At 37.8% G+C, this 16,185-nt stretch overlaps 1 protein-coding gene across 6 annotated transcripts in view; it reads right to left on the bottom strand.

The window, feature by feature from the left end:
* Nucleotides 1–16,185, bottom strand: part of EPS8 (EGFR pathway substrate 8, signaling adaptor) — a 132,760-nt gene that overhangs the window by 111,409 nt on the left and 5,166 nt on the right. Inside the window, exon 1 of one of the 6 annotated variants that reach the window (XM_084525292.1) lies at nt 1,692–1,896. The exons of the other annotated variants lie outside the window; for them this stretch is intronic. The gene's annotated coding sequence lies outside the window, so the exon portion shown is untranslated. Of the gene's footprint in view, nt 1–1,691; nt 1,897–16,185 lie in introns of those variants that run through there. 6 annotated transcript variants of the gene reach the window in all.

Below are 16,185 nucleotides of genomic sequence, written 5' to 3'. Positions count from 1 at the left end.
ATTCATTATTTATACAGATACCAGAAATGCTGGGATATCAAGAAAGATACCTGAAGATACCAAGAAAGAGTTCTGATCACAGCATTGTCTACATGCTGCTAGGAATTTAAACATGTACATTCTCCCTTCTACAGTGAATAGCAGTACCATGGTAAATTTTCATCCCCAAAATTCAACTGGTTTATGTGAAACTACCAGAAATAAAGACTGCTTTCAGAACCACATAATGTAGGCATGTGTGAGTTTATATATATATATATATATATATATATATAAAAAATGATTACCTTGCTGCAAAAATACTGCAAGAACAGGAAAATGAGAATATTATGTTTAATCACCTGTTTTCCTGAGGGAAGTAAAAATGTTTTCCATACAAGACTTACTCAGAGACATAACAATTCCCAGCATTAAAAGTGTGGCACATTTTTCAGTCTACTTTTCTAGGTACTTACAATTTGTTTGCACTACAGCCAAACAATGCTGATACAATGAAGAGCCCATAAAACCTAAAAGTCCTATTTGAAAGTTCCAGTACGACATGATTGTGTGTTACTCAGGCTACACGTGGATTCTTCTTTACATTGTGAAAAATGACAGTTCTCCAGCCAGGCAAGAAAATAAAAGTTTCTGCATGTATTAATGTTTATACAGTTCCTAAAATTTAACTTTTAACTTGGCATATCATTTTTCAGAAATCTGCAAATCTTTTGTGACTGCATAGTTTTCAGTATTATTTTCACTATGAATTTCCTTGCAAAACCAGGAATGAAAACCCCATTCTTCTGCCACAACCTGCATAGCCCAGAGAACTTCTCTGAGCCTGAGCCACGTGACATGGGTGAGTACTTCCCAGTGCAATCACTGGGATACAGCGGCAGATGATGGAGCTCTCCGTTTATTTTGTGCCTAAAAGCAGGAGGGGAAAAAAAAAAAAAAAGTCTGCAAATCATACTTTTCCCCTTTGAAAGCTCTTACAATACCCATTATGTTCCACATTATGCAAGACTAGAAAAGAAGGAGCAGGCTATGGGCAAATATTTTCAGCTAAATTTGCATGAAGGAAGGGAAATATCTTCAGCTTTACATAGTTACTCTCAATCAGTGTCCCTGGGATATAAACTATACCTGTTCTACCTAACTGAATGGTTATTTGCATTCAAGTCAGGACTGAGATGCAAAGCATCAGTAGCAGATTTCCAGTTATAACCATGCAAAATATTACTCCACATTCAACCATGAAAGATCATAATAGTAAGGAAAAAAGAACTGTGGACATGCACAATAACCCCTTCATCCTAGCTATTTGCCCTACCTGGAGGTAAGTACTAGCACTGTATTTTGAAACTGTATTCACAGAGGCTTACAGAGAACAAGTTATCTATAGCTTCTATGTTGGCAGTAGAGTTGGTTTGGAAACATGTCTCAGCACAAGTCCTCAGGTCACCACCCTGAACTTCTTTGTATCTCTAGCCTTGAGCAACTTCAACTTGTTTACTAAAACTGGCTCAAACAAAAAACCACAACAAAACAAAAATAACCCCCCAAATCTGTAGGAGAATATTCTCCAAGGGCAAAGAAGAACTAGCAGCGTTAGCTGAGAAACAGATCTCCCTCTGTGCTTCTGTGATTATCTGTGACCAAAAAAAAAATAAAAAGGAAAAAAAAAAAAAAAGATGATGATGAATCACCTCAAGATATCCTGGCATATGGAAGATACAGAGTTTTCTTCTCCCTGACTTGGGAAAGTAACTTCTTACTTATCAAAAAGTTACAGAAATCCCACCAGAAGCGGGACCAAAAGGAAGTCTGTGCTCAAGAAAGCTCCATCTGCTCTTTATTTTTTACCCCAAAGGCACCACAGCCATCACTCAATGCTGCAAACAAACTGATGATGAGAAGTAGGTAATAGGAAGCTATCAGTTGGAACTGGATTAATATTTACAGATATCCCAACAAACAAAAATAATTATATATCCTGAAGAAGTTGAACTTAACAAGTTAACAGGATCTGACTATGTTAAGAAAGAGTCTTACAAGTAATTTTTGGCCTTACTAGTTAGGCTGGCATGTTTGCACACAAAGTACACCTACAATCAACAACTGAGATTGCTGTCCCTCCCAAACCCTCTTCTCTCACCCAAACTCTCTACTATGTGAGAGCCCCTCTACAAACAGCTCACATATGGTGGTAAACCCCTTAGCCAGAATCTCTTTTTTTTTTTTAAAAAAAAAAAAAAAAGGCTCCAGAGTAATTCAATACAGCTGCAAGCTGCTCAGAGAGGCACCCAGCCCATCATCTGCGATCTGGCCTCTGCTCTGCTCTGTTGAGTGCTTGGGGCACAGACGTGGTTGGCCCACAGCCCTACCGCAGAGTGAATGTGAAAACACCACCCGAAGTAAGACAGAACATCTTACACAGGAGAAGAAAGAGAGCAGCCGTCACATTCCTGCGTGTGGGAGGTGCCTGCATCTTAAAAGAGAAGCCTCTTTTGATTAAAACTTTGCAAAAGAGCATAACAATGAAAGAGGAGGGAACTATTCTTACTAGCTAACAACAAAGCATTTACACAACAGTTTCTAACACTCCAACCCCCCCAAGGTTCCTCCTTTCCTTTAAGTACACAGACATTCCCTTTCAACAGATCTCAGCACAGGAAAGGGGCAATGAAGAACACTTCAGAGGCACCCTGGACAAGGTCCAGCCTCCAAGGCACCAACTCCAGCAGGAGCCCCCAACCCTGAGGTGCTGCAGAAGGAAGTGTTGGCCCAGCTGGGCACAGGACACCAGCTGATGTCCGTCTGCTGCACCTGGAAAGTGCCAGAGCAGCGGCCCTGGTCACGGCATGGAGAGAGGACGAAGACACATGAGGCGGGCAGACAGAGTGAGGAGATACTTAACATACCCAACATGACTTTTTATTGGAGTTGGGAGACTTAACGCATTTCATGAGGAGGAGAAAATTAAATGAAATAGGCATACCTAACTCAAGTCCCAAATGGGATGTATAGTGCCCAGTTACCATAGCAACTTTCTTTTCAGGTTCCAGGACAAATCAGGGTTTCTGATGCTCTGTACTACTGCAATTGTGAGCACAAAATGGACAAGATAACTACTGTTACCTATCTAATAACTGCATCATTATTTCAAATGCCTGAAAAACAAAGCAAAACAAAAAATTTACTATGCTTAAGATCAAAAACACACTCTTGTTTCCCTGAAGGTCAAAAGCAAGCACTATGTGCAACAGATATTCAAAAACTGAAAATCCCAAAAGTTGTCCAAAAAGTCATCAGGGAGAACAAGATGGTCCTTGTGAACTAAAAGTTTTACGCGTAGCACATGTCTAATAGATAAAAGCACAGTCTTAGAGTTTTAAACTCAGAAGAGTTTAAAAAATGTGTAATGCGCAATGCCACACAACCTCAAGGGCAGATCAGGCAAGATCCTTCTTTAAGATCAAGTCACTAATTCACACAGGAAACGTGACTTTACTTGGAAGAGATCCCACATTCTCTAGTTAGCATTACTGCTTTAATAAGGGAATATTGCAGTTTTTATCTGAGCCAAAGCCTCGCTACCGTGTTACAGAAACAAATTTTGTTTTGACTCTTATCCCAACCAGTGAGTTGCAGACTGCTTGCTACATAAAAATGTCTTTCTTTATACTTTATAAGCATTTCTGTGAATGTCTACCTCCGTTATTTATACTGTGCCTTTTGGAAATTCCTCATATATTTTTCAACTGACTCAACATTTCCGTTTATTTAATGTTCAAACCTTTAGTGCTGATTTTAGTAATTGTTCCAAAGCATCCTCATGTTACCAATGGATGAAAATTCATACTATTCTTTTAAATACAGTTGTGATACTGAAGTGTAGCAGCTGTAAAAAAAAATAAAATAAATAAAATTAAGAAAGAAAAAAAGCGCTGACAAAGTTTGCCTTCCTTTGGAATAAACGGGGAAAAAAAATCTATCTAGTTATCATCACAGAGAAAAAAAAGCTGATGTTCCTGTAAGCTGTGAGTCACTGAGTTTTTTGGTCTTGTTTTTAATTTATTTTAAAGGAATCTTAACAGCTTTTTCTTTTTTCTTTTCTTCAGGAAATTTAAGGGTTGCAAAACTTCCTTTTCCTCCCAATAGTATTATCTGTCAAGAGAGGAAAGTCTCCAACTCGATGCATCAGAGGTTAGCAGAACTGTAAGCTTACTTTAGAAAGCCTGATAGTTTAACAGACAGCCACAAGTCATCTATTACAGAGAAATAAATGTGTTGTTGAGAGGCAGTCTTAAATAAATCCATTAGGAGCATTTAGTTTGTCCTGTCACCATCAACTTGACAGTCACCTTTGCATTCTCTATTAGCCATCAGTTTCAGACAAGATTGGTGTATTTCTGCTGCAGTTTGAACTCTACTTATGGGAAAAGGAAAAGGTTAAACCAGGATTTGGTTATTCTTATAATTTAAGTTCTATTTACTGACTGGTAAACATTTCAGAGTGTATGTTCTTTGCAGGTTGCAGAGATGTTAAACAGTGTTGTAACCACGTGGCATTGTCAGTATTAAGACTCATCTACAGCTAAATGAGAGGAAAGAAGAGAAAAAGAAAGAAAGGAAATATCTATATAAAATCACATTTTGCCAGGTCACTTCTACAGTTTCAGGAACATAAGTTGTTCATTTTAGCACATCACTAGTCTCAAATGGTGAAAGTACTGTCAGCCAAAATGCTCCTCGTACAAGCAAGCTCTGGGCTTGTATTTAGCCACAGGAGTGCCTAAATAGACCAAAACAATCTCTGCTCAGGGAATGTATTTAGACATAAAAAACTGGAAGAATAATGAATAAATTAAAACATGGTTTTGCATGGTACAGCCTTGTGAGAAGAGCAGTGGCAGTGCTATGCCACTAGTTACAGCCCCAGACATCCAGGTTCTCCTTTTGTCTCTTTCTGCTCTTTTGGCTCTCAGCCTGTTTAGATAAGAAAAGCAATTGTGTGCCAGCAATGTTTGTACATCCCAAGCACTTCAGATCGTCTAAAGATAGATGGAGGGTTGTGGCAATCATTCTCCAGGTTTGTATTTAAAGAAGAAAAACATTTTGCATGCCTTCATTGCATGCATGGACTATCAAGAATCATAGCAGAGGTTCAACTTTTAGTCAGAAAGTTACTTATGCCCTCTCAAAAATCTCATTTCTCAAATGCTCATTTTCCCCCCTCAGAATGAGTGTTCACAACTTAAGACTCCTCCTTAGAGCACGATTTAATATCTTCCATGGTGTAATCTTCAGCTGAAGCACTGAATTACTGTATTAAACTTTTATAATCAAACACAGAATTTTCTTGAATTGCCCAAAATGCTACAACCTTCTTCTAGTGACCTGTAGGCAAAGTATCCAACACCCCCTTGAGCTGCAGTGCAGCTTTCACCCCCAGTTGTCCAAGCTCTCATGAATACAGTCCCATCTTCATTTACACGTGGGAGCAACATTTGAATTTGAATGCTAGTGCCTAGAGTTTCATCTGTGTTAGATGAACCACCATATCCATTTCCAACACTAATAAGTTTAAATGAGTAGTGACAGTTTCCAGTCATGCAGAAACACAGGCAGACTCAGATGTCATTCTCAAAATGGTAGCTGACTTCGGAGACAGGATCACAATCAAATTGCCAAAATAGATATCTGTTTTTAAGTGACTCATTAAAATCCATGGCAGATCAAAGAGCCTGATAGCAGTAAGATTATTGGGGGTGGGAAGGAGGTATATTTCACATGTTAGCAAACATGTTAGAATCCCCAAGAAGAGAAAGCAATTTTAGTTTTAAACATAAGTACTTGCCTTTGTGAAGAAAGCCAAGTTATTGTTAATTCAAGATAAAAATCATGCTACTGGAGGTCTGCCAGTTCATTGTTTTCACAAAACTTAGCATACTGAACTAAATATGACAGAAGAATCCCGGTGCTTTGCAGAAGAGGGACAGAAACCACCAGCTCTAGTTTCCTGAGTGGCAGTACTGACATTCCTCACACCAGACCTCTGTTTGCTACTGCCATCACAGCCCCACCTGATATCATGGCTGGGAAATGTGATTTGCTAGGCCAGTGGGACAGTCATTGCCTTTTTCATTGTCTGGTAGCTAACAATAGGGGCTTCAGCCAGTCCAAAACCTCTGCATACTGTAATAGATAGATAGATAGATAGATAGATAGATAGATAGATAGATAGATAGAGAAAGATAGATATATAAATCTTCTGCTCCAACCATAAAGTAGATGCCATAAAAAAAAAAAAAAAAAAAAAAAAAAAAAAAAAAAAAAACAACACGAAAATTCCTCAGTGATGTACTTCCCATTTAGCTGCTAGCCTTTAAACAGGTAAGTCTAGGAAAGAATTGATTGAAAGCAAATTCAAGGGCTTCTTGATACAAGACCTTGAGGGTTCTCCTAAGTCTCAGTCATGTACACTGCTCATTCCCCAGTCAACAGCTCTGTTTTCTTACTCCTTACTTCACTCACCACACACCTACATCTACGGTGCCAATACTGAAATCATGACAGATGATTATTTGGTTTCTCAAGCAACTGGAAATTGTGACAGACTGCAATGGAAAAGAGGTTAGAGAAGTTTACAGAGAATAGAATAGAATAGAATAGAATAGAATAGAATAGAATAGAATAGAATAGAATAGAATAGAATAGAATAGAATAGAATAGAATAGAATAGAATAGAATAGAATAGAATAGAATAGAATAGAATAGGTTTGTGGCAATACTGCATAGTAACATTGAGAATAACCTGCCACACCTCATTAATTAGCTTCATAAATTTCACTTTGCCAACCTTACACACAAACAATCTCAGTTTTTTATAAAATGAGCAGCCTCAAAACAGAGAGGTTAATTTTCGCATTATTTCACCAGGGTATAGGAAGTACATGGAATATGCTATTTTTCAATTAACACCTACATCAATCTCTGAAATCTACATCTGAACAGAATAAAGTCAGAATCAACCTATATGAAACATTACAGAACTTTCAGCCTCCCTTCACTATATGGTTTGAAGATGGAAAGCGCTTTAAGACTTCGTTGTAGTTTATACCTCAGTGACTTACCAACAAAATAAAATAGTACCCGAGGACTGCAGAAAAACATGAAGAAATATTAAGGAGAAACAAGGGAGACCATTATGTAGTTTTAGATCTTCTCTCAAACTCTAATCTGATAAACAGAGTTTTTCTTGGTTTATTTCCTTTTGCATCTGGAGTTAAGATGTTGCCCAGCACAACTCTTGTGAAAAATAGTGCTCATTTAAAATAGCACACACTTCAAACAAAAGTCACTACTCACACTAGAATGAAAAGACAGACAAAAAAAAAAAAAAGACAAATTCTTTTACATTGTTCACATATTATTTACATATTACATATTTACATATTACACAAGATTCTATTTATAAAATAATTTAGATTTTTCTTGGGTTTTGTTCTTGGTTTTGTATTGCTTTTGGTGTTTTTTTTCCTATTTGAGATTTTAGACCTTAATCTCACAAGCATTTAATAGCAGGCATAAAGACTAGTTACACCATTACTATCACTGGAACAAATACTTACAGATCAGAATTTTCATTCTGAATTACCCCTCTTCCCCCTCATTTGAGGGCAACTCCTTTGTGAACACCACCACCAAGCTTTAACTTTTCCAACAGGACTGAAGAATGCATTGAAATTGGTCAAGGTAGGTCTTAGGAAACTCTTGGTAAGTTTTGAAACAAAAGATTTCTGCTCAATACATCCAAAGAATGAGGGGGAGAAGACTTTTTGCCAAGCTACAAACATTTCAATACTACTGTACACCAGACCCTACACTTTATCAGATTCGCAGTACATGAATTGTATTGTTTTCTGGAAATTATTAACTGCTGAAGACATATCTACACAACCAGATGTGTTTTCCTAGAAAAGACACTAGCTCTAGATGAAAAAAAACATATACATGCAGCTGTTGTAAAATGGGAAAGAAACTGAAAAACTATCTGTGAAGCATTTATATACAAACAGTCTTAAAGGCATAAATGAGAAAAAGCAAGAGAGGGTAAACACCCTGCATTTTTTTTGTCCTTCCTAAGCAAAGATTCACTGCATTTCTCTAAGCTCTAGAGGGGTAATGTGTCCAGAGTGAAGACTGCAAATTTAGACCAAGAATGTTAATCACACATGGTTTATAATCAGTACAGCACCACCATCCCAACACCAATGAAAAACCATTTCTCTACCACAAAAACAACCCCAAGCTTGAGATCTGCATCATTTTAAGGTCATTTCATTCCTGAAGACATACAGCTACCACAGGGAAAAAACGGGAATATCTGGAAGTCGACATTATTTCTGTAAGTCATCATGGCAACAGCACCGCCTCAGAACATTTCCTCATTACTAGAAGCCGGAGTCCCATGCAGGGCAGACAAGCTGTGAGCGTGTAAAGAGCAAGGTCATATCTAAAATTACTATTCACTTTTTACATCTTAGAGAAATCATTGCAGTAAAACTCTGTGAAGGAGGTTTTAAGACCAAGCTGGACTTGCATCAGTTGTGACACATTCCCACAGTCATCGTGCATTCAATTTACTAAACTGCCCGAAGTAACATCTGCGATTTTTTTTCAATATCAGTCATAAAGAAAATATGACTATGGAGAAAAAATGTTATTGCTGCCATTATTGAGAATATGAGGACAGCACCCATCTGGACATCTGAGTCACGGTACGACACCATCTCTATGGTCTAGGAGGTAGAAAGGTCCAGATTGTCAAATCTGCTAAGGTGGTGAGGTTCCTGTTTATTTCCAGCACTTCCACAGATATTTCCCACAGGGCAATATAGCCTGTAACCCTTAGAAAATGTTTTCCAGCCAAATGTCTTAGCCAGTTATGTGAGCCAAAAATGATTATGCACATAAGTATATGATTATGCACATAAGTATATAGCGGTTCAGAGAGTGATCTGAGCTTATACAACTTATACAGTCAAGCATGGATAGAAAGAAGGACAGGCTCCAAGATCATCTGCTTTTAGCCTATGAGGTTTTGACTGAAAGGTCTATATGCAGGAGTGGAAATCTGTACTGCACCTCCTATGTGCCAAAAATATAAAAATACAAACAACAGTATCTAGGGGGTAGCACCGCATTCTGGCATTCACACAATTCAAACACAGAACTGCTAGAAATTCACTAATGTACTTAGAGAAAAATACCAATATTTGCCAGAGGCAGGCAGCTTACATTATTGTGTCTATCATGGACAAAAAGGAAGGACAGGAAATCTTGTTTTATATTTTCCTACCAGAAATAGAAGGGCAGAAACTTTCCTCTTTCATATACTCTGGAGGTCAAACTAAATGATGTAATGATCCCTTGTGGCCTTAAACAGGTTTTATAGATTATATGACTTAAAAATAGACATTATGTTTAAATAATAAAATTCTCTTGAAATCGAGTGCCTAGTACAACAAGCCTCCAGTCACTTGCTACGATCTGAAAAAGCTAACACAACAGAACTAGGTAGATATTCTGAAATTGTAATTTTATCCCACTGACTCCATCTGCCTGAAATATAAGCAGTGTGTACTATCTTCTACACAATCTGCATTACCAGGTGCAGGATTGCAGAAAAGCACACAGCGGGCATGTCTATGGTGCAGACACCACACCCAGGTTCAGGTACCAGACAGGGTTTAGCTGTGGCAGCAAGAATCTCTGTCCTCAGCCAAGAGGCATGGAGACAAAAGTATCCCATGCAGCTGTAGCCCCTTTCCTGCACTGGAGAAGTACAATTAAAATCCCCTTGGGTACGCCTACACTGTCATGATATCTCTGCTGTAGGCATTCCTGTGAACAACTTCATTCAAAGCCTGTTACCATACAATAATTGTGAGAGGTCATGCTGTCCTGGTTCAAGAAGGGATCTGAATTCATTACATGCGCCAATGTGTGTGTTACCTTTTTGCTTCATTTCCAAGTACAAGGCCAACAGAGGAATTACAGAAGAGAGGTGCTGTCATCTCAGCAGTACAGTGACTGCATGTCAGCTACACCATTGTTTGACTGGTCACAAGCACAATATAACACAGAAAAGCTCCCCATTTTGTATGGACGGCCTGCAAGTCCACTGGAAATCATTTAATTTTGTGAGTGAGTGAGTACACAAACCATCAGAGTTGGATTGCTTTGCTCATATGCTTTGACAATGACAATTTCATTTTATTTATTAAGATAATTCATAAAGCACCATCAAATGCAGTGTAGAATCTCTTACAACCACATTCTAGCAATGCAAGATCTCACTGAAGCACACCATTAATTCCTTGACAGTTAGGGAATGAGCCAAATACTTTGTGCAAATGAAGAATTAGTGAGGTTTCAACATACACATTTCCTTGCATTTAAAATGTGCAAGGACTGAACCTTATTAAAACAGAATTTCATATTAGACTTTAAAATGATGGCCCCTTAGGCAGATTTTCTATACTTCAAAAGATAGCTATTATACTACTACATGTTACAGTCTAGGATAACAGAAAAAGAAATTCCTATCAAATTGCTATACTACTGTATGCAGGGGGCATAAAATAGTTGCTCTTCCCTGCAGCCCTCAGAAAAACACAGACTTCTCTTCAAAGTGGAATATCACCAGTCTTACACGATAAAGAGAGAAAAACTTTAATACAATACTTTGAATTTAATTCCACTTCACCATCGAAAATATTTTGAGCAATTAAAGCAGTATGCTCCAAAATTCTGTGAACCTGCCAGCCAACATCTGGCACTCCTTTGGGGCCTCAGGGTTACATGGCCTACCCCTATGCTCCTGTTTCTCTGTAAAAGGAGTTATCAGTTGTTACCAGAAGTAATCAGTTTATGGATGTTTCTGAAATAAGATTTCCCTAAATGTACAGAATATAGAAGAAGGCTGGTGCCTTTTCTTCTTGCTTTTTAATGGTGTTCAGAGCTGTCTGAAAATTTGCATACACAGGATCATAAAGGACTAAGTCATTTTCCTACTTTGCATCATTTCTGGCAGCCACTAGGAAGTGATGCTGCCCATGATCCAGATTCACGTGACCTCTTTAACATGTTAACTCATCCAGGTCTTCATAATTACAACTGATCCAGAAACTACTGGGAAACATCCCTAGCACTTTAAATAAGCACCGTATTAGACACTAACGTATGACCAATAAATGATCATTTGTTACAGACATTTTGGTGACCCAACTTAGTGAAGCGGAGTTCACTAAAAATCACCCAAAATAAGTAACAACAATATTAAATGGAAATCTCAAAATCAGCAATTAAGAACGCTGAAAGAACTCACAGAATGTGTTGTGTTCTTCCAAACTTTTCCATCTTATCTCAAATGTTTATAGTAAAAAGAACAGAGACATTTTCTTCAAAGCACAATCACTACCAATCCTACCCAACATTCCAGCAGCACAAGATGCTTCTTATAACTCGACCAAGTAATCCCCTCAGATCTTCAGGATATGATAGCAAAATAATTATCCCCCCTCAGTGTTCCTTTGTTATTATTCTATTTTTTTCTTATCCTTGTTACTTCAGACAGAAAGGACTAGGAGAGTCTACCATCAATTCACCAAACAGAATTCCCCTGAATTTGTTTTCTTTTAGGTTTAAGTTTTACAATTTAATTGTATGTTAGAGAAATATCTAATAATTTTCCACCCAGCTAAAACCGTGCCCCACTATGGCTTCAGTTTAATTATTCCCCTTTCCATTTTACTAGCTAGAAGAAAAATTAATCTACCTTCAAGCCTGTTGGAATCAATCTTCTTTTCTCTTTCTCACAATTTATAAGTCAGAGGCTTAAAAAGTGTTCATATCCTCTTTTAACAAGCTGGTTATGTGAGATAAGCACAAGAACATTAATAAAAATAGCTCAGCATTAAGTCATGGATGTTTTACAAAAGTAAACCTAAAAAAAAAAAAAAAATAGAAGAAACCCACTAAAGGCTAATTGTGATTTATACCGCATCTCTTTCCCTATACTACCAGTTATCAATCATGTCTAAAAGATCTCTTCTTTTACACACAAACATCATGAACACAACTGCTTCTGGCTCATTTCTAATCAGCTCAGATGCTGCACAGCATAGACCACCCCCGAGTCAGCCCTGAGACGTGCAAACACTGTCATGCTGCAGAAGACGTTTCATTCTTTCCCAGTTATGGACTTTAACTTTTCTTTTCCTTTTAAATAAGTCCTTCACAAAGATTTCATAGTTGGAAGCCCAGCTTCTCCCACCTCAGCTCTCCCACATGTTGTACCTCAGTAGAGTCTGCACCATCACTTTCACGAACCACCCTCAATGTCCACATTGTTCAGCCTGCTCCCCTGTGAGCGGAACACTAGACACAGTGTGAACAGATGATGTCAGAGCATGTGGAAAGCTTGCAAGATTTCATGAAAAATATGTTCCAGAATGCAAACTTGATTGAAAAAGGAAATATGTGAAGTGGCACCCTATGCACTAACTTCAGGGTGGGCTACCTTGTCAAATATTTTGAACGTTTCGTTTCCTGCATTGTACAATGGAAGCGGAAGGACTCTCAGGATCCCAATAATAATGCAAACCAATCCACTGCTAGAGCAAGGATAATACAACCACTAGCATTGACACTTTTATTACTGCAATTACTATGAAGCAGCTGGTGGTAATAATAATAATACTTAGCATTTATACGATGCTTTACATCTTCAAAAGGCTGTGTAAACATTTGCTAATTAAGCCTCCCAGAGAGACAGTTTTTTTTTTTCAGTTTTATAAATAGGAAAACTGAGGCAGAGAGACAAAACAGCTGTCTCCAACATTAAGATCTTGAGATGATGTTAAAAAGGGGAGTAGACATCTCTATGGATGAAAAGAACAAAGAACTTTTGGAGTTATAGAAGTACTGCTTAAAATACCCAAAGAATGTGATGGGACATAAACCTTCATGCTCTGTCATTACACCTTCTCCAATAAAAATAAGAAAACATTTTCCCAGGGAAGACGTGCTTCACTGCTGCCAGCTGCTCAAAGCTGCTTGCCACTGCGGAGCATGAAATGCTGGACTAAACAGGCCAGTAGGACCATCACATCTGCCAAACCCCCAGCCTAGAAGATCAACTCCCTCTGAAAAATAGAACCATTGATAAACTGCCCAAAACTGCTACTTCAATCAATCATCATCAAGACTGCCTCAAAAGCAACTCGCCCTCTGTGGCTGTGTTCTGCACAGTCACAGTTTAAAAAACATACAAACATATTTTCTTTCTTTCACAGCAATATTTAACTTCTTAGATTAAAGTCAGAAACGCTGTAAATACTAAGTAGAAATGGACAAATGCCACTGCTTAGTGAAGGCATTTCTGATTAGGTCTTCCATTCATATTCAGTAAGACATCAATTGAACAGATTTTTCATGTGTATATTAGACACCTCGCTCACATACAGAAACAAAATGCCTACACACACTAACACCTCCTATTCAGGTATTGAGCTCTAGAGCAGCTTGAAATGAGCTTAAAATTATTGCCTAGACAAAATACAGCATTAAACCATTAGAGAATACGTTACTTTTAAAGCCATATCCTACAAAGACTTGATAATCCATGCAATTTCAAATATGAACCATCCCACTGATATCAATGAATCTGAAATGCACTTCAGAAGACACTGAAATACAGATTAATGGCACAAATGGACACAATTGGGAAAAAAAGAAATGGTTTGTGAGAAAGGAACAGCTTTGTTGCAAGCAGTGGTGGGAAGTGCATTATGCAAAGCAGACAAGAAGCACTACACACAACTGAAGGTGAAAGTAAAACAAAAAGGGTAGGGAAACCTTATGGGATAAATAAAGAATCATGAAGAAATAAAACAGGAGATTAAAGTTATACCAGACTCAAGAGCAGGATGGACCACACTATGGAAGATGGCGGAGAAACATGGTTTGAGCAAGCACGGAAGTATGGAAAACCTTAAGAGCTAACTCAAGGGCTGAGTTGAGCTGGGAGAACATGGACCAAAGCAGAAGGCAAAGTTCAAAATGCGTCACTGCTTTAGCACCGGAGCAGGAACAGAAGGAAAACAGTGACTACAACAGAGAAGCTGTGTTTGTTTCTCGTCAGTGGTAGGACATTCATCATATAGGTGATTTACTTAATGGACGGTAAGGTACAAAGTCCAGATTCCTCACTCTGTCCTGTCCTCTGTGAGTGGAACAGCACTAAGAGGCTAATCATCAGTTAGCCCAGAGTTAATTAGCTATAAAGAAGTTTGCAGCTGAAGTAGGAACAGACAGGATCCTCCTACCTCCCGGTCCTCTGCCTTAACGCCTGGACAGTTCTCTATCCCTTATACAGGAAGAGAAGGAAATAAAAGAGATGAAACATTACACTAAGGTTATCACAGCATGGGAAAGAATGTAAAGCAATAAATAACAATAGAAGTGGAGAAGAGAATAAGCAATGGGAAAAACAAGCCTGAGATGACACTGAAATTAAAGTAGAAAAATATGTATTTAAATACACAGCCTGCCACCAAATTCTAAATGAGAACCACACGTGTATATTTATATCTCCAACTGCAGGCAATATAATGCAGTCACATGCTTCTCAAGACACGTTGTGCAAAGCTGTACATTACTTTAGAGGCCTATCTATATGTGGTTGACTTCTCCATTTTTAAAATGGCATGGAAGATCATCAGGCTGTATTTTATTACAACTTGGTATCACAAACTTCTCACAACGTAATTCAATTCCATGGCACAGCTATTGCCATATTATTGTAATATGCACTGACACTGAAGAACTGAAAAAGGGACATGAATGTCTCATGCTCTGAACAAAGGTCTTAAATTCCCACGATAGGTATAATAAAAATATTTGTAATGTACAGGTTTATGACATACAATGGGAATTTCAAAGGCACTGAACTCTTACTAATGCCTGTATCAATCAAATATCTACCCCCCTGAAACACTGTTACATTATTTATGTATTGGAAAAAACATGCTTTCTCAACACTAATTACTGCAAATTATATTTTACACTGGAAACAAAGAGGTTATTGACTAAGGAAATCGAGAAGATGACACATAAAACATACTGTGTAAGCAAGCAAAAAGAAAAAAAAAAAAGCAGTGGCATTGCAAAAAGAGAAAGTACATCAGAACTATGAGAAGAGTTCTTCATCTTCACAAGAAAAGCATTCAGATTTATTCAGAGAATTAATGTTAAACCCTCTCAACCACTCCATAATGAAAGAAAGTGCTCATTTACCAAGGTTCATATTTCACATGCAAGACAAACCACTAGGACCATTAAGTGAACAAAACACAGTAATGCCAAATTCCACCTAAAGTGATAACTTTGATAAGATCAGGATAATCTTGTATCTCACCTTGCATCTGCAAGTATGAAAGAACAAACCCACTTCTCTGATCTCATGTATATCTCCTGTTTTTTCGATCAAGTTTTAAGCAGCTAATTTGGAAGGTATGTTACATATCGTTTCCCTTTCCTAATGGCTCTGGACCTGTTTTAATGAAGAGTGAAAAAGTACTGCTAACATCTGACTTTCAGCTTCTTTTTGCACATGAGCCAATTTCTAGAAGAAGAGGGGGAGGAGAAGGGAGTACTGATGGGAGAAGCAGCAAGTCTAGTGCCTGCTTTTCTACTTGGTCAAATCTTAAAAATGCTTTTACATGCCGGAGCAGAAATCAAAGTAATACACAAATCCCCATGAGTCATCCTTTTATTTTCCAGATATAAAAAAAATAATAATAATAAATCCTAAGCTACAGAAATAAGACTTACAATGATTGTCCTGCAGTAAGTGAAGTCTGAAACACTCAGGCGATATGGTAAATTCTACCTCCCTGCTCCAAAATCAGCCATGGCAGCTTCACAATTAAGCCAGCTGAACTCAGCTCCTCTGTGCTCACGGGACACTTAAAAGTCAGATATGCCCTTACCTGCAATGGTAATCTATAACATCCATAAAATCTCTAAATGGATTTTGGATTATTAAAAGATAAATCTATCTTGCATCAAATCAACACATTCTTGAAAAGATGAAGAAAAAAAAAAAAAAAAAAAAAGAAAAAAAAAAGG

Source organism: Aythya ferina (genome assembly GCF_964211825.1).
Source record: "Aythya ferina genome assembly, chromosome: 1".
Taxonomy (NCBI): Eukaryota; Metazoa; Chordata; class Aves; order Anseriformes; family Anatidae; genus Aythya; species Aythya ferina.
This window is presented reverse-complemented; position numbering and strand designations above follow the sequence as displayed.